Raw genomic sequence first — 20,081 nt, forward strand, 5'->3', positions numbered from 1 at the left:
GGGAGACAGACCACCAAAGTCTATTAAACCAGAAGCAAACTTTATTCCAGAATAAATAAAAATAAATAAAAAATAAAATCACCGCAGAGCACAAAAGCTTATCAGCTAGCTGAGACCACAGCCAGAGTTGGATTTTGAGGCTGTGGCAGTTGGAGGGGAGTTATGAGCCCCTTTTTATAGTAAGGAGTAAGGCATTAGGCACAGGGTGCATGCTAGGAGTCTGGAGAAACATCAGGTATGGGGTGCATGCTAGAAGTCATGTAGAAACAACTATTAAAAGTTGACTTTGGTCCAGGCAGTTGTTGGCTGCAAGGAGCAAAGGGGTTAAAAGTTAACCCCTGGCTGTTGACAGAGGAGCTGGCTATAAAGCAGACAGTCATTGTTAGTAGTCAACCTTTAGAGCTGATTGATGACTGACAGTTTCCATATCTTAAGCTTATAATTTTATATTTCTATATTCTTGGACCCTTCATTCTCAATTATCCTCAGAAAGGAGTCTAAGCCAAAGGTGCCATGGAAGGGTCTGTGTTCCCTGGGAAGAACGGACTAGGACCATCATTTGACAAAGGACCTCCTGACAGATTGCCAGATGTAGAAATTTAGGCGTGGAGTTGGAGGACTGAATCTTGGTAGACATCCTAATCCTGGAGCTGGGCACTGGCTTAAACTGTCTGTGAGAAGAGGAAGTCTATAAGCCTATAGCCAGGCTGAGGAGAGGGTTCTTTCTTCTACACTGAACTATTGCCCACCCATGGCTGAGCTGCTAGATTCAAGTACAGTGGACATTTCCTAGATGCGCATAGACTAAAGAAGACATCACATGGCCACTGAGTTTCTGCTGTACTGCCTCAGGAGAGCTGCTCATCACATATTAGGGAATTTTACAAGATGATTGCTAAACAAAGCCCTTGTTTATTTTTATATGTTTTATCAACATATATCAATAATGTTCAGTGTACGGACTTGATGCATGCATACAGTATCCACTAATTAAAACCAATCACTTTTCAGCATCCCTGCCTTCCTGGTGAGGAACTGAGGTTTCTGCCAACAACAGCCACTAACTTGCCGGCTGTGTGAGTGAGCTCCTGAGCTCCCTGGGAAGAGGATCCACCAGCATCATCCATTCAGTGCCCACCTCTGAGCAGAGGTTGTCTAGGAAAGTGGAGCTGAAAGAAGTCAGACTTGAACCGTGACCTCAAGGCAACATCTGCTCAGGGCTCTGTCAGCTGGGGATCAGTCTAACTGGTGGCCTAAAGTTAATGACCTAAACAAGGTAGACCTTTATGTCTAAATAAATATATTGAGTCTAGAGATGGACAATTTCTCACTATCTTTTAATATCTTTTATTTATTCTTTGACAATTTCATACATATGTCTTGATCCTATCTGCCCCCATACCTCCCAACACATCCCCTTCCCACCTTCATCTCTTGCTCTCCCTCTCTTTCTTCCTCTCTCTCTCCCCCCTCTTTCTCCCTCCTCTTTGATTTCAACTGCTGCTATCTTCTGGAATGTTGACTGATCTTGTTGGATTGATATTGTGCAAGCTTTATTCAGGTGACTACAACTGCAGTGAGTTTTTGAGTGTGAAGGTCATGTCACACCCTTATGACAGCATTGCACGGCACCCCTCCCCATCCTCTGGCTCTAACATTCTTTCTGCCCCCTCTTACCTGATGTTCTCTGCCCATTGGGAGACATAGATGTGTCCCATTTAGGGCTGAGTACTCAATAGTAACTTGTTCTCCAGTTATGAGTCGCTGCATTAACTGGAGCCCTACTTCAAAAAGAAGCTTCTCTGGCCAAGACTGAGGGCAGCACAGTTCTATGACTATAAACATTAATGCTTAGAAGACAATTTAGCAACACATCCATTTGCCAAAACAACCATAGTAGTTCCTCTAGGACCTATGACCGACAGAGACATGCCTACAGGGCTAGGCATGAATTCCCTGTTGTGGAGCAGACCTCAGATGCAATCAGAAAAGCAGTTGGTTATCCCCATAACCTTCATGCCACTATCACATCAATAGTGCTTCTTACTTGGCAGGGCAGTACTGCCGCATTTAGTGTTCACTGCTAGGTGATACCATGACAGCTTCTCTCTCAGCAGTCTCCTTAGGACCTTCTGTACTACAAAAGCTGGCTAACCGGTTTCTCAGAAAATTAGGAATCGAACTACCTCAAGACCCAACCATCCCACTCTTGGGCATATACCCAAGGAATGCTGATTCATACCATAAAGATACATGCTCAGCTATGTTCATAGCAGCACTATTTGTAATAGCCAGAACCTGGAAACAACCTAGATGCCCATAAACAGAAGAATGGATGAAAAAAATGTGGTACATATACACAATGGAGTACTACTCAGCAGAGAAAAACAATGAAAGCATGAAATTTGCAGGCAAATGGAACTAGAAAAAAAATCATCCTGAGTGAGGTAACCTAAACCCAGAAAGACAGTCATGGTATGTACTCACTCATAAGTAGATTCTAGATATAAAATAAAGAACAATCAGACCACAACCCATAGAACCATAGAGGGTATATATATAGCATGGAAGTCCCGAGGACGACTGTGGCTTATAATAAATTTCGGTTTTACTCAATTATTGAAAAAAAATAGCCAAATGAATGGAAACACATGAACTACGAACCAAAGGCTGAGGGGCCTCCAGCTGGATCAGGCCATCTGAATAGGTGTGACAGTTGATTGGCTTGATCAGTTTGCGAGGCAACTAGGCAGTGGGACCAAGTCCTGTGCTCATTGCATGAGTTAGCTGTTTGAAACCTGGAGCTTATGCAGGGACACTTGGCTCAGTCTGGGAGGAAGGGACTGGACCTGCCTGGACTGAGTCTACCAGGTTGATCGCAGTCCTCAGGGGAGGATTTGCCCTGGAGGAGGTGGGAATGGGGATGGGCTGGGGGTAAGGGGAGGGGGGAGAATAGGGGAACCCATGACTGATACGTAGAACTGAATGGTATTGTAAAATAAAATGAATTAAATTAAATAAAAAAAGCTGGCCAGCCAGGAAGGAGTGTTCAGCTCAGTTCCAGCTTCACTTCTCTATGTTCTCCAGCCAAAGTATGTGGTGTTTTCCACAATAGTCTAGCTATGGAGGGCAACCAAGAGCAATGGTGATACCCTGTGCAGTTTTAGGGGCCCCTAGGTCCTCGATCTAGAGCTTCTACATTACTCCACTAACTCAGTGACCCACACCCCTTCTACCTTCTTGTTCAACCACCTTTAAAGTGTCACTTCTACTTCCTGGTCCACAGTTGGCTGCTTGAGTTCTAGCCACTGCCTTGGCTAGAAGGAAATGAGAAGGAACAAAAGGGAACACATTCTCTTCCATGAAGACAGTTCTCGGGTGCTGTTCATGTCCCTTCTGCTTTTACCCCACTTGCTAGAACTTAGTCATTCAGCCTATTTTATTTTATTTGTTCATAACGTAATGGGAATAAAAACTAGAGCTTCCATATGCTAGTAAAGAACTCTACCCTGGGCTACATTCCAAGACCTTTTTTTAGTTCCTTTGAGAGACAGGGTTTCATTATCCCAAGTTGCCTAGACTAACCTGGAACTCACTCTCTTGGCCAGGCAGGCTTTGAACTTACATCCTGCTGCTTAGCCTCCAGAGTAGCTAGGATCACAGGTGTGAGCTACCAGGCTTATCCTTCAACCTGCTTTCATTCATGGCAGTCATGTGCTGAGGCAAGACTCGGGCTCTAGAACGTATCTAGGGAGAGATAAACATTGGTGTGCAACTAAGTTTCATCACTGAGGCCCCCTGGAGTGTCCTCTCAATTGCTCAGCCCAAAGATGCAGCCAGCGGGCCTCTCTGCTGTGGGTCTCTCTGCTGGGTCCAGCAGTCGGCTAAGGCATCCAGCGAGCTCTTTCTACACATTTCACCTAAAGCACACTCCACCATTGTTCCCTAACCCAGCATTCTTGTTACATCTTCATTCCCTAGCTCTCCCATGGGGGTCTGTGAAAGTTGAGACTTTGTCTGTCTGGTCCTTCGCTGAATTCCCAATTCCTGAATATTTGCTGAGGAAGTGAGTGAACCAGCCAAGGGTGGGCCCCTTGACTCCTCACCATGGGCAATAACAGAGTTCACATACATGTTCCTGATTAGAAAACCCTCTGCTAAAATGCGGGCAAGCCTAAGGCCTAAGCTGAGATCATCTTAGAGGCATCTGCAAACCGTTTACTCAAAGCTGTGCACAAAAACTCAAGGCCTGTTTAACACCTGCTTCTGCACAACAATCAGCCGGGCTCGTAAGGAACTGGGCCATCTTGTCAGCCACACAGGAAAACGGCAGATGTTCTAAAGAAGGAAATGGACAGGCGCGGGATAGGCGAGTGTTTCTACAGCTCTTTGAACCTCCCCCGAGAGCCAGAATTTGCATCTCCACATACCCACAGCCCCAGAAGAGAGGCACAGCACAGTCAATCATGGAAGGGTGTCTGAAGAATTCCAAATGCAAACCACATTTAAACTAGAGAAGGGAACCCATGCATGGGGTCCGAGGAAGAGTCCAGGTTCTTCAGGGATTATTGGAGGCTTTGATCCCTCCAGCATCAGCGCTAGAAAAGTGGGTGGGTTCTCATACAAACTGCTCTAGACAGCTGCAAAACAAATGAATGAATGAATGAATGAATGAATGAATGAATAGGAAAACAAACAAAGAAATGGGAAAAAATCCATGGGAAATGGAAATACAAAAGACCAAAACAGAAAAATCATTCAACTCCATTAATACTCAAATTTACCAATTTTACCTTCCCATTGGCAACTCTTTTTAAAAAGAAGACTCTGTGCCTGTAAAGACGAAGTGAGATGGTGAATTATGCAAATTATGCAGTCTGTTGTACATACTGCGAGCACAATGCAAATCTATGCAATTTTCTGGACAGCAAGTTTGGAGATGTGTGTACAAAAACCTCAAAAAAAACATGCAGAGTACATTTGACACTATAATTCTGCCTCTCATCATTTACCAATAGTCCTTCATCCGCTCATCATATCTGAGCGTTTGTGCCATGTTGATGGTGATAAGCACAGCTCCATATCTGTGGGCAAATAAAATAGGTGCCTTTTCTACTCCTGTGGAGTTTAGTATTTAATGGGAAAACAGACAAAGAATAAATAAATAAACTAATCATAGCTCAGAAGAGTGTTGCGTTAATCTGGGGCGGTGACGGGTGATTGTGACTATTTTTCTCTGAGAAGGGACATCAGGCAGGGTAAAAGGTGATGGCTGCTGTGAGGAAAGAGGAGCACTTAGACAATGAAAACTGAATGTGTAAATGTCAGTTGAGTAAAGGTTTGGTCTGCGTTAGGGTTTCTATTGCTGTGAAGAGACACCATGACCACGGCAACTCTGTAAGTGGAGAACACTTCATTGGAGCTGGCTTACAGTTTAAGAGGTTTAGTCCATGGTGGGACATGGTGGCTGTGGTAGTTTGAATGCAATAGCCCCGTAAGCTCATAGGGAGTGGCACTATTAAGGAGTGTGGTTTTGTTGGAGTAAGTATAGCCTTGTGGGAGGAAGTGTGTCACTGTGGGGGCGGGCTTTGAGGTCTCATTTGCTCAAGCTTTGCTCAGTGGGACCATCAGACCATTTCCTGTTGCCTTCCGATCAAGATGTAGCCTGCACCATGTCTGCCTGCACACCGCCACGCTCCCTGCTGTAATGATACCTCTGCAACTGTAATCGAGCCACCCCAATTAAATGTTTCTCTTATAAGAGTTGTGGTGGTCATGGTGTCCCTTCACAGCAATAGACACCCTAACTAAGACAGTGGTGCACAGGCAGACATGATGCTATAGAAGGATCTGGAAGTTCTACCTCTTGATCCGCAGGCAGCGGGAGACTGTGTGCCACACTGGGCATAGCTTGAGCAAATGAGACTTCAAAGCCCAACCCCACAGTGACACACTTCCTCCAACAAGGCCACATCTACTCCCACAAAGCCACACCTCCTGATAGTGCCACTCCCTATAGGCCAAGCATTCAAACCCATGAATCTATGCCTATTCAAACCACCATAAGTACTCAGAGCAAAGGTCATAACTAGCAAAGCAATCAAGAAGACATCAAAGATGGCTGGAGGGGAGACAGCTGTTGGGGAAGGAAGTATGAATGTCAGTTGGACCTCATGCTGGAGGCCATTGGTAGTAGCATCTGAAGATTCTTGGTGGGAAAGGAGCAGACGCATAGCTGTGCCTTGGGACATTCATTTGTGTTTTATAAGAACCAGAAGCCGAGAACAGCCTGGAAGGCAGGAAGCTTCACTGAAAGGCCATTGTCGTCCATGGCCACATGTCCTTGAGGCATTCTGAGGTGGGGACAGCGTCATTTGGTCACAGGCCCTCAGAGTTGCTAGATGTGTTGGCACCATTTTCCGCCTCAGGGCTGGGGAAAGAGGTGGGGTGGACAACATCAAGACACAGCTGAGTGAGAAGGCCGGAGGGAAGATGAGAAACCAGGGTTTGCACAAGGGAGTCACCATCCATGTCTCCTCTCAGGGACCCTCCATTTCACCTTCGCACACTGAGAGGACTTTTGTGCTCCTCAGTTCCACTCTCTCACAGGGCGGGACAAAACTGAACGTCTCAAATTCAATCCATGGAGAAAAACGGAGAATAAAGGATTGGCCACTTTTCCTTCCTTTCCTAACCCCGTTTCCCTCTGGTCGTGATTTGAATTAATAAATGGTATCAAGGTCAAACATTTGCCTCGGGAGCTTTGTTTCTGGTGGATTTCCACTCTGAGAGCAGCCCTCTCGCGCTCCCTTTCCCATGGCTGCGTTCATGTCAGAGCTTTATCACACCGAGCTCCCTCTTGGATCCCCATGTTGCCGGACATTGCCTACACAGGGTCACCGAGCTGTTCTTTCCAATACTAGTTCCTTTCCAGAAGCGTTGTTCTGCTTTGAAAGGATGCTGGTGGGACTAACGCCGTGGGGGAAGGGCTCCGGAGGCAGAGGTGGCCCTGTGGGACCTCCAGTCTTCCCAGGCGCTGTGAGGAGCCATGCGATGCGGCTGCCAGACCTAATTGCCTGTGTGTCTCCTCACATAAAACACAGTGGTTAATGCGATGTTCACTTCTCTGGAAGCCTTGTGTGGGCTGAGGAGGCAGCTGTAACGTGTGCAGACCTGCTGTGGAGAATAGCAATGAAGACCGGGCCGGTGGAGGCTCCATTAGGCATGCGTCAGGGAACAAGCATGCCACAGGTCAGTGCAGGTGGCTGCTACAGCCAGGCCTCACACAGGGGTCCCAGAGAAGCCGGGGATCCTCTGAAACACAAGCACGTTGCTTTGGGTGATATTTTTTTTTCCTCACATAGGAAAATTGTTATGAATGAGGCAACTCCTTCCCCCCAGTTCTGAAGCTATTTGGTCCTGTTGACATGGGTGGTGTGGGGGGCTGAGCGGTAAATCGGTTTATGAAATAAATACACTTTCCTATCAGAGCTGCTAAATAAGGTTCTTCTCAAGGTATCCCATAAATGGGAAGAACGACTCCATTGGGAAGTGCTTCTCTTCCCTCGTGATTCTGAATCTTGCATTCACATAGATGAAGTGGAAGAAAATGAGCTGTTTGCAACAGACAGAGAGATGAGGTATGTGATACCAAGAAGCCTCAGCACAAATTCAGGAGCCTGTGGGGTGATTTTGTTAAACCCCACACCTTGTGTCGGCCTGGAAACAGCCAAGGATGCCCATTTAGAGGAAGGAAACCTTCCCTCTCCAGCTGCTGAGAGCACTGCATTGAATCTTATCAGGATTCCCCCACACACACACATGCACAGAGGGAGCTTCACCATGACCCCCCGCCCCGACACCCCCCCCAGGCCTGGCCAGGGGGCAGCTTCTCTAGAAAGCCACAGAGGAAATGGGAGCAGCTATCCACCCCAGTCACCAACCCCAACCCCCATAGAGTACCCTGAACCTTTGGGAACAGCTAGCTTTTCTTCTTTTGTTTTTAATTGAGAAACATTCCTACCATAGAGCAATGTATAGGAAAATAATAAGACTGTCTACTAAAATTAACCCTTTGCCATATTTACTTCAGTGCCCCCCCCCTGCTCAAATGAGTTAAAAGCAGGTGGAAGCAGCCCTTCTCAGTCCTCCCCTCTGCCCTGCTCTGAAAGGGCTTAGTTCCCTCACATCCTAGACTTCAGCTTGTTTACTACAAATGTGTGAATCCATAAGCTACACGGATCGCTGTGCTGTGTAATTTTAAAAACTCATTTACAAGATAGCCATTCTATATGAATTCTCCTAAAACTAATTTTTTCACTCAAAATTATATTTTGAAAGAAACAACACACCACAATCTTGTGTAAAAAGACTCCCCACCATAAAGATGTCAATTCCACCTAACTTAATGTACAGATTGAATGCAACTCCAACTTTTAAAATACTACCAGATTTTATTCCCTGGAGCTAGGCAAAGTTGATTATGAAGTTTACTTGAAAGAAAAAATAAAATAAAATAAGCAAAGCTAGTCAGGGGATCCCAGGAAGCAAAGCTAGCCATCTGGGGGGCCAGCACCACCAGACATTCACACATACTGGAGAGCCTGTAATTAGGAGTTTGGTATTGGCACAGGAATAAACAGATAGGCCAGGGGGACTGACAGAAAATCCAGAAATAGACCTACTGCATCTGGAAAGTTATTGTATGAGAAAGGCGCATCACAAATCTGTGTGCAGAGATTTAAAAAAACAAATAGGGGTGTTGAGATAATTGGATAGCCATATGGAAAGAGTAGACCCTGGAACTCACAGCGCACATAGAGTGAAATCCAAAATAGCTCAGACATTTATATAGGAAAACTAAAATCATAGAGATAAAACTAAAGAAAACCTGGGGTGAAAGCTTATACACCAGGGGTATAGAAAAATTCTTCTTAACCGGAAGCAGTAAGGGAGAAAGATATTACACTCTAATGCACCAAAATAAAAATATTTCTGGAAGTCAAAAATCACTCCAGGGAAAGCACAAAGACAAACGATACCTGGGTGGAGACCTCTGGTGCATACAGGCATTCTACAGTACTCATGTGGAAGCCAGAGAACAACTTGCTGGAGTCAATTCTCTCTCCCCACCGTGTAGGTCTGGGAAAGGAAATCGGGTTGTCTGACTTGGCAAGGAGCATCTTGACTTGCTGAGTCATCTCACTGGCCCTAAACCATGTATCTTAACATATATTTTGCTAGTTTAAATAACAAATCTGGTTTTGGTTTTACTGATAATCCCCCCAATTACTTCCTTATTTTGTATTTCATAAATTCTTGCCCTTAACATTTTTCCCTACTTTTCTTGAAGTTGTTTTATTATTATTTTACCCTCTTGGGTTGTGTTGGTATTTTCTGTTTAGTTGGTTGATTGATTAATTGTCTTTGAGAAGAGAAGGAAGCTACGTGGTCTAGAGTCTAACTCAGGAAGGTAAAACTAGGAAATTAAGTACAATTTCCTAGTGTACTCTGGCTGGACCCTACCTTACATTGTTACTATTTCATCCTCTTGGTTGGCCTCTGGTTGAAAGAAGCATGCCACACTCTTCTACAGGTTTCTCAGTTTTCCTTTGTGCTCTCGATGCAGGCTTGCTGTCTACCAAATGCTCCTCTGGCTTCCAGTCTCATTTGGAACACATTTGCAGTCCCAAAACTGAGGCAAGATCTTGCTATGTATCCCAGGCTGGCCTCAAACTCAAGATCTTGCCTCATTTTGGGGATTGCAAACATGTGTCAGCACACCTGGCTTTATCCCCCTGAGTTAGCCTCGAGATCATTTAGCTCCCTTCTTTTCTAGCTCTTACGTTTAAGGCTAGACAGATCTCCAGTATGCTTCTTTTAGTGCATCCCACACATGTTGATGGATTATGGCAACCATAACTACCATTTACTGATGCCCAATGCCCTCCTTACCAACGGGAACAATACATTTCTTCATTCCCATCAAGTCTGACTGCATGGGAAAATGAGTAGAAACGATAAATGGTATTCTATAGTGATTTCAGACTCCCCACAGCTCTCCTTACCAGCTGCAGGGATTGGAAACTTCACAGATCAGGGAGGCTTGGTCAGCCTTCCTCTCTAAGTAAATGACATGAAGCTGAATGTCTTCCTGTTGGCAATGGACATGTAACAGAAGGGGAGAAGACAGATAGTGTGGTGGTATATGCCTGTAAACCAAGCACTACTCGAGAGGTTTGTGAGTTAGAAACCAACCATGGATGGATGGATGGATGGGTGGGTGGGTGGGTGGGTGGGTGGATGGATGGATGGATGGATGGGTGGGTGGGTGGGTGGGTGGGTGGGTGGGTGGGTGGGTGGATGGATGGATGGATGGATGGATAGATAGATAGATAGATAGATAGATAGATAGATAGATAGATAGATAGATAGATAGATAGATAGATAGATAGGTAGATAGGTATCTCCAGACCTTGTTTCAAAGAAGGAAGAGTAAGAGCAGGTGGTGGAGGAAGAAGAGGAGGACAGGGAGAAAAAAAAAACTTTGGTGAGTTGGTGAGTGTGTAAGCCACTAAGACTTGGGGGCTGTTTCTTACCCCCAAATCTCCTAGTTTACTCTGGCTGACACATACAATGTTCTTATTGTTTTTGGGCTTCAGTGCTTTCTCAGTGCTTTCTAGTTTCTTTTTGGATATATGAATGATCTAGTAGTATTTTTCTTTCTCCAATTAATTGCAGGCTTGAAATGGGGTGGGGAGTGGGTGGTGTTCTGTAATCATCACATCCTGTACCTGTCAATTTATGATCAACCTGGTTTACTGTGTGGACACTACCTAACATTGTTACCATCTCATTCTCTTGGCTGGCCCATGGTTAAAGAAGCATGCCACACTCTTCTGCAGGTCTCTCGGTTTTTCCTTGTGTTCTCAAGGCAGGCTTGCTGTCTAGCGAGTGCTCTCTGCCTTCCAGTCTCAGCTCTCTAGGGAAGGGTGGGCAGAGAAGACCAGCAGCTCAAGCCTGCCTTCTCCCGTCTTGGGCTCTTTGGCATGTTTTAAGAAAGCTGGGGTCCTTCTCTTTTTTTAGGTGTGTGTGTGTGTGTGTGTGTGTGTGTGTGTGTGTGTGTGTGTGTGTGTGTGTGTGCCTGTTTTTGTTATTGTTTGTTTGTTTTCCTGATTTTTCAAAACAGTGTTTCTCTGTGTGGCCCTGGCTGTCCTGGAACTCACTCTGTAGCCCAGGCTGGCCTCAAACTCAGAGATCCACCTGCCTCTGCCTCCCGAGTGTTGGGATTAAAGGTGTGTGCCACTGCTGCTAAAGAGTCTTCTCTTTAAAATGTGGATCATACTCATTCCCTGAAATCTTGACAGCCCACAGTGAGTTTTGGTGACCTCATGTTTGAGTAAAAAACAAAGAGTTCCTTGTCCATGGTAGATATGAGACTCAGAGAGAATGAAAGACATGCTTTGAATTTGGACTGTGTGGTACCTGCATGGAGCTAGGAGGAAAGATCTGCTTGCAGCAGACTCTCTTGTCCAGATCATGTCCAGGCTTGGCCGTCTTGCTGGGACTTCCTGAGCATGGAGGTATTGCCACTGTGTCCCTGACAGGCCAACTCCAAGAATAGGAAGATGCTAAGAAGTGTCTTGCCTGGGGACCGGAACAGTCTTTTTCCAGAGCCTGACCGGCCAGGGCATGCTCATAATGGGCTGAAGGGTTGTCATTGTCCTGAGAGAGACAGTGGCTATGACAGCTGTTGGTGAGAGAAAGAGACAGAGTTAGGGGTGGGCCCATGCAGGAAAGGGCATCTGTTCCAAAACAGATTAGAGCCAGTTCTGAAAGGGGTTTGGGGAAGCTTGAACACTATCCTGAGAAGGCTACACTTCAGCCTAAAAGAAATGGGGTGGTGTTAGACATTTTGGCAGAAGGGGCTCACAGTAAGAAAGAAATCGGAAGCACGCATAGATGAAATGTGCTATGAATTTGATGTGAAGTGTTGGACACTTAAGACTATCAAAAACAAAGGGGCAAGACTCCCTATCTCAGTGGAATTGAGAAGGGAATGGACGGATGGAGAAGGAAAACTGCAGGTGCCAGCCACGTGACAGTGCCACAGCCAGGATCGTAACCGCTGCCAGCTTCAGCATCCCGCATATCGCTTACTAAGCACCTTAGTCTTGAAACTGTGTGCAGAGCACATTATTATTCATATTTTATAGATGAGATAGCTGAGGCAGGAAGAATTTAGCTTCGTTTCCTGCATCCAGCAAGTCAATAGGAGACTAGTATCTGGGATGGAAAAACAGCTTAGTAATTCCTTGCTGTGTGATCTTGGAAATCTCACTCCTCTGTACATCTCTATTGGTGAAGGTCAAGTTGAAATCGCTCGTGCAAGCCCCAGGTATAGAGGAAGCCCTTGATGACGGTTGTAACTGTCACTCCTGCTGTTGTTGCTATTCATAGTACGCATGCTGAAATAATGGCACCCAAGGCCAAGGTCAGAACTCCAAGATCAGAAAGGTCTAAGGTCCTCTGAGCCAGCATCCTCCCAGTGAATGGAATCTAACCCTTCCCTCTTCACCTCAGTCACCAATAGTGGAGTTCAGAGGTCACTGGGTGCCGGGGGCTTCTTTCTGTTCTCCAGATGAACTTGTAAACTAATTCTGCCTTAACATTGAAGTCCTGATTTGTCTTCAGCCTGTAGCACACAGCCACATCTGCCCCAAGGTGGAATCAGAGGCAAATCCTTCCACAGCTTTCTTATTGGCTCTGCATGGGGAATAAAGTGGGTACCACTTAAATAGACACAGCCCAGGTGCAGGATTTTGTTGAATGCCAGCTCTCAGTCCCCATCAGAGCTCCCTTCTGTTTAAGCTGATGCAGACTCCACACTTTAAATAGAAATGATAAATTATTGACTCTCATGGTGATTGATTTGCAGACTGTCTGCTGACCACCAAATTGCTCCAATTGTCTCCCGAAAGAAAATTCCATCAGTCATTAGCATACACCCCGCACCAACATCCGTCACCTTAACGATACCACAATTGCTCTTTGACACTAATTACCTTTTCTGACTAATTTTCAATGTGGTATTTTGCTAATGACTGAGACTCAATGCAAAAAGCCCCATTTTTCCCTAAGCATCCCATAGTTTATGGACTTTCACGCCCACATGGAGATTATTAGCGGTGCATCTAGTCCAGACTGATGGTCCTGTGTTGCCTCCCTTGGAACAGAGACCTCTCTATTCCAGGCTCCTTGACATAAACATCCTTTTATCTGCAGAGTCCCCTGAATATGGAGAAACAGAGGCTGTGTGGGTGAATCTTTGACTTGGAGAGACAGTCATGAAAAGTGATTTTTGGTGGCTGGGTTGCCAGGTGTAAGCTTGGCTCTCACACACACCCTGGTGTGTGTCATCCTTACAGCATCCTCCTGTAGTACTCCAGGGTAGTTGGGGCCTCACCCATGCTGGCTAGGCAAGCATTCTGTCTCGGAGCTACGTCCCCAGCCCTGGGTCATGGACCTCTCCCATACCTGCATGGCAGTATCGTAACAGAAAACCTCTGCAGCGGCCGTCCCCATCCCTGGGGCCAGCACGGGTGACACTTTCCTGATGAACAGAACCTGAGAGGAGTGGTGGGCTGTCACTTCAGAGATTCAGTTACAGATGAGAGGGGCACAGATGAAGCCCACACGACAGAGTCACTGGAGCAAGGAGGCCAGCGCTTGGCAGCAGGCAGGAAGGTGTCTCTGTCGGCTCTCTTAAGGCCTGTGAGGCCCTGTCAAAGTCAGCTTCTGAAAGCTGTGGGTGTACGAAGACTTCAGTTGCTCCTCTGTGACTCCTGGGGAATCTGCCATCTCCCAACATGCCTCAGGGCTGTATTGCTGGTTTCTGACCTTGACTTGAAGATCTGATAATCCAACATTGCCCTTCCACCAACAGTTAGCAGTACAACAGTGTGATACCACCATACAGTAGTGGGGCAAGGCTGAAAAAAACAATGGCTTCCCACAGTGGGAGAACATTCTGGAAGAGCAAGAGTGGCTGGATTCTGCCCGTAGAAAATCCCTTGGGTGTGGGGTAAAAGGCATATTTGTGTTTCCTTCCATCTGGGGAGAATCCCCCCCCCAGTCCTTAATGGCAAGACCCAGGACCATACTCTTTATGTCCCCGAGAGTTCTCCTAAGAGAACACAGCCCACAGAAGATGTCTACCACTGGCTCTCCATATCTACTGGCTCCACTTTGGTAGATAAGGCCAGCCATAGGTCAAAAATATTTTTCAAATGATATCTGTACTGAATGTGTACATTTTTTTCTCTTGGTGAATATTATTCTCTAAGTGGTACAATATAATAACTGTTCATTTTGTATCAGGTATCAAAAGTAATCCAGAGACAATTTAAAGTATATGATATGTATCAGTCAGATTTCATCACGATGACAAATACCTGAGATAATAAAAGGCTTATTTTGGCTAACAGTGTAATATTGCCTGTGGAATCAGAGTGTGTCATGGCAGGAACTTGTGAGAGAGAGGGTTTCCCCCTGCAGTGAGGAAGACAAATATCCCAGTAATCCCAAGTGAATTCTAAAAAGAAATATAATAGGAAGAAAGGATATGACTGGTTCTGGGTTTCGGCACCAGATGAATGGGAAAAAAAAAGAAAGAAAGAAAAATGGAAGGGCATGACTGCTCCTAGGTATGGGTGGAGGAGAAAGTTTATTGTAGATAAAAAGGAAGAGCCTAGTCAGAGGCAGGGACATCTGGGAGAGTCCAGAGTAGACATGACCAGACTGAGCTGAGCATGTGAGGAGAGAAGGAGGAGACAGAGGAGAGCCAAACCAAGAGGCCAGGAAGGTAAAGAATAGACAAAAGGCCACATAACAAAGCTGTTGGGTTATACAGGGAAGAGTAGCTACAAGGCAGGCAGCCCAGCCCAATACCCGGGCTGGAGAAGTTTAAGGTAGGGGCCAGGGTATGCCAGCCAGGAGGACCCTGTAACAGGTAGGGACTGAGGGACGCTGGGAGAACCTGGCAGCCAGGTCCACTTTGATATGTGAAGTAGACACCTCAGTCTTTGGTCCCGGGGTTGAGACCTAACACCAAGTGTGTGCCCTCAATGACCTAACTTCCTGTACTCAGCTCCATCTCTTAAAGGTTCCGTCATCTCCCAGCAGCACTCTAGGCTGATGATCAAGCCTGTAATACATGAGACTAAGCAATCACACGGGGAAGGGACGTACATGAGTTGTAAGTACGGTGCCATTATACGTAAGGGATTCAAGCACCCATAATGTTTGAAGCCTAAGACCCAGTGCTGGATTCAACCCCTTGTGGACAACAGGAAACTGGCAACTCAGCTATGGAAGCCGAGAAGTCCTAGACAGGCTGCTGTCCACAGGCTGGGGACCTCGGACAGCACTGCTGTCACTCACTCTGAGGTTGGAGGTCCAGGAGCCAGAAGAATCAATGTGTGAGGGCAGGAGGTGGGCTGTGATAGACCTGCTCCAAAAGTCAGCCAGCAAAGGGCCACACGCTTTCTCCCTCTGCCCTTTCATCTCCCCCAGCGCTTGAGCTGGTTGGATGAAGCCCACCATGCTGGGAAGGGAAGGCTTTTGAGACCAGCCCTTCTGTGGTCATTCGGAAGTACCCACAGACATGTCTGCAAAGAACATTCATCCACATATCTGGGCATCCAGATCAAACTGATATAAAACAAACCATGACAGCCCTGAAGGCACAAAACATCTCAACCATGGTCCTCATTTCACAAGTGGAAAAACCTGAGCTCTGGAAAAAGTGTCCCAGTGTTCCAACACACACCTCCCCAGCACCAATGGTCCTCACCGTCCTGAAGTTCCCATCTCAATCCAACACCTTTCATGTGCTCTCAGGTAAGTGCCTTACTTCCTACAGCCCACATCTCCTTTTCTTCCAGGTTAGGATAATATTGAAACAGCCTCCTGGACACCCCTTACCACTCCAACCCCTGTGCAAGGACATGAAGGATTTAATGAATAAGGTCCATCCCTGACAAGGCTCAGTGTGGTGCCCGATGCAGAGGAAGTACACAAATTAATGCTAGAGATTATTGAAGGATTGATGAAAAATTCCATGAAGAACGTCAAAAAATACTACAAGGAGCCATGCTTTTAATTTATAAGACTCTCTAGCCCACAAATACAGCCAGTCTCATCCCCTACAAAATCCATACAATTTTCTGAAAATTTCAAGATTGATGGCACCCTTGGTCAAAGCATCAGGCAAGGCAGCCATCAAAAGCCAGCCAGGGCCATCTATTCCACCCCGTGTCGATAGTCTGCAGCAAGACTGAGATTTGTTAGCTAGCATCCTGGAAAGTCCATAAAGCAGAGGAGGCCGGGCAACAAGATCGGTTTAATTCTCACTTTCCAAAGGGTTGTTATTCAATGTATCCTTCCTTCTCACATCAAAGTAAATCACAAGCCGCCATCCTCAGTGTAGACCCGCAGATCCCCAGCCACCCCCAGCCGCCCAGCCTGGTGCTAGCCTGCACTAACTCCTGCCCAGGAATCGAGAGGCAAATGTGATTAGTCCTTGAGGTGGCTGCCTAACAAGTCTGTCCCCTCCCTACTCCCAAATACCTTGAGATCTGTGTCTATTAAAGTCTGGGAGAAATGATGATTACACCCTCCGCACCCCACCCCCACCCCCAGTTTGAGGGTGATGCTCATTAGCTGCCAAGAGACCAGCTGGAGGGCTGCTAGCTATGAGAGGAGACACAGTTGTGGCTGTGAAATTAATGAAGTTCTTCCTTGCCCTCCTGATCCTGCATAATCTACAGCCACCGTGGGTCAACAGTCAGGAGCCCTGGGGAAGCTTCCTTACCATAAACACCCCAGGCATTCTGCTTAATAAAGTAACATGAGCTCCACATTTGATCAAGAACACAAATTAAAAATGCACTGAGAGGTAAAGCCACACGGAACTGGCTGTATCTTGCAAGAGAGATGGGAGGCTCTGGTGGACCTTTCGGGGGGGGCCTCAGGGGTGACGTCATTGAGTGACTGGGCAGGTCTAGGTAGGAGTAAAGAGGGCAAGTACACCAGCTCCCCATCTCCAGGGAACACACTCTTCTGTCGTGTTTAACTGGGGGACACAGCTGAGTATTCCTGGCCCATACAAAGCGCCCAGGCTGGATAAAGTCCATAGATGGGGTGGCTCGGAACGGCCCCCTCTGATGACTTCAGGGAAGCTTTGCTTCAGACATAAAGACACAAAGGCAACCCCAACAATAAGGGTCAGGAAGGAAATTCACTTTAAGGCCCAATTTTCACAGTAAAATAATATCCCTTGCCTTTTGTAAATCCATCCCTTACCTGACTTCCACAGCAAAGATATAGTATTCCATCTTGGGGTACTCAGTCCACATCAGGATCCAGGGCAAGCAGAGTACATACATCCTCTCCAAAGCCCCACACAGACCCAGAGGATCTGCTATCTGAAAGACACCTGCCTTACCCTTTCCTTTCTGTCCTCTGCCTAAGAGGCCAAGAGATCAAATCAGTCCATTGCCTAGACCCCACCGAAGGGAGGGACCATCATCTGCCAGGAATTGGGACAGAACTGAGTCCTTTATTCTCCTTTCTCACTGGAACACAAGCCAGAGGTTGGAAACACAACAGTTATTTTGAGGCCAGAAAGTGGCAAGCTCGTACATCGCACGCACGCACGCGCGCGCGCATCAACACAAAAGAAAAACATGAGCAGAGCAAACATACAATAGACATATGATTTGGGAGCTGGGGGGGATGTCTCCGTGGGTAAAGCACTTGCTGCTAAATTATGAGGACTTGCCCTGGGCTTTGATTGCCAGCGGCTGGACACTGCTAGTATAATCCTTAGTGCTCAGCAGCGGTCAGCACCAGCTAGCGTGACTGCCCCCCACTTTCCGTGTTAAGACCCATGGCTCTTCAAAGTGGCTATTACCACAGCTTTCCGGCTCGGGTCTTGGGACCCTGGGCCCTAGGGTTTTAGCTCCTGGGCCTTGGTGTCAGGACCTTTGACTCTTAGAGCTTGGCAGCTCCCTGGACCAGTTCCAGCAACCAGGACCCACAGTCGCCTCTCTTCAGTTCCTCCTCTGCTTTTCTGCTTCCCTTTCCATCTCTGTTCCTAACCTCCCTCTAGAACTCTTCAGCCAGCCTCTCTCCTGCCGCGCCCTACCCCCCCACCCACCCCCCTCGCGATGCCCCTGCTGCCGCCATTGCCGCCGCTGTGCGGAGGGCTCCTCTTCTGCGACCAGTTCCGCCTCCTCGACTTACAATAGAAGTCCAAAGCTGTCAAGGGAAGGGCCAGTTGGGAGTAAAGGAAGGCTTCTGTTGGTAGCCATCCTACCCTTCTGCTGAACCAGCACGACCAGTGCTCCCCTATGGCCTGAGTAAGAAGAGCTGAGGGTCAGCAAGGTCATCCAGAGTTCACCGGAGCTTGTCTCGCTTAGCGGAATGGCCGGGCCTGGAGTGGGTCTGCAGTTGCTGGAGGGTCCTAGGAACGGTTAAACAGTATCCAAACCAGCTGGGCTGACATGAGGACCATCAGGCCAGCGGCCAGCCGAGGGGAGCTTCCGCAACAATCCCCTACCCAAGGCTCTCGGACATATAAGGAGAAGGCCTGTGAATCGGCCTGCCCTGGACAGTTCCAGTCATACACGGAAAACAAATGTTTTCATGTGAACTTCCCCACAGCTCGAAACGGAACGATTCCAATAGCATTCAGCCGTCCAGATCTGGCGATGCTTTAGGGCCCTGGCGCCCCAGGGAGAGGTGGGGTTTTGCAATATTGACACAAACTAACCTCACCATGGAAAAGAAAAAGGGGGCTTCCTTGATGCTAACAAGGAGCAGACAGATGAGACTGGAGCCCAGAAGGGTTAAGTGAGGTGTCCAAGGTCACAGTTAAGAAACAGCACAACAGCTGCGTGGTCGATACCATCATACCCTAGTCTCCCGCTCTTCACAATCATTGTAGGCGGAGACTAGGGTGAAGGGCTTCTAGCTCTCACAGCCCGATCTCCCGCAGACCTCAGGGCTCTTCTGCTCAGGACTGAAAGGATGAAGACGGGTTTTTTCCAGGAAAGCATGTGGGCTCCTCAGCCCCCCACCCCCACCCCCGCTGACCCTTGCCCTACTTACTCCCCAGCAGAGCATTCAATAGCAACTTGGGAAAGCCGTGAGCATTATGCAACCTCACCACCCCCCAAGCGTGTTCTCTGCAACAGGACACGTGCTCTTCGTGGGAAGATGGCCTATTTTCTGCACAGCATTCCAACTGTGCTGTGTGAGAACAGGACAGGACAGTCCTGAGTCAGGTCCGGCCTGGTCCAGGTGAGGTGGGTGGACCAGAATGGTGAGAGGTGATGGTTTATTGCGCAGATTCTTACTCCAGATGTGACTGCCACCCTCTTCCACCCATGAGAAAGGACATTGTTTAGGCCCCTAGCAGCCGGGACAAATCTTATTTATTCTCTTTGTTTAATCAAAACAATGGGACTTCCTTCTTCATGCTCCAAATACGACCTTCAGGCTTTGAATATATGAGGTCAAAGAACTCCGTCTTAGCTCCCCAGTCCCTGCCGCCAACACACGCTTCAGCCACACATCACCACAGAGGCTGACGTGCTGCTGGTGAGCAGGGGACCCAGAACATGGTGCAGCCCCTCCAGGGTGCCAGGAGTTGTTCACCACGCCAGTGGAGCCTCCTAGGGAGCCCACCCTGTCTCCAGTTGGTACCTGAGGTGACACAGAAGGCACATGCTGATCTCCAGAGTGTGATGAACCTGTTCTCCAGACAGGCAAACTGAGGCCTGGAGACACTCAAGAAGTTTGTCCTGCATACCATCCTCCCCACCCATTCTCCAGTACGTTGGGCACTCACCAGATACCTGTGGAAGGGACTAGAAAGGGATGCTGGGCAGTGGGCACCTCCATTCCATGGGCAGAATGGGAACCAAGAAAGAGAAAAGGAGAACTCTCAAGATATTTGGGGACATCAGCACATGAGATGACCATGTGCCACAGCCCTGGGGACATACAACTAAAGT

This window comes from Peromyscus maniculatus, chromosome 1 (assembly GCF_049852395.1).
Source record: "Peromyscus maniculatus bairdii isolate BWxNUB_F1_BW_parent chromosome 1, HU_Pman_BW_mat_3.1, whole genome shotgun sequence".
NCBI lineage: Eukaryota > Metazoa > Chordata > Mammalia > Rodentia > Cricetidae > Peromyscus > Peromyscus maniculatus.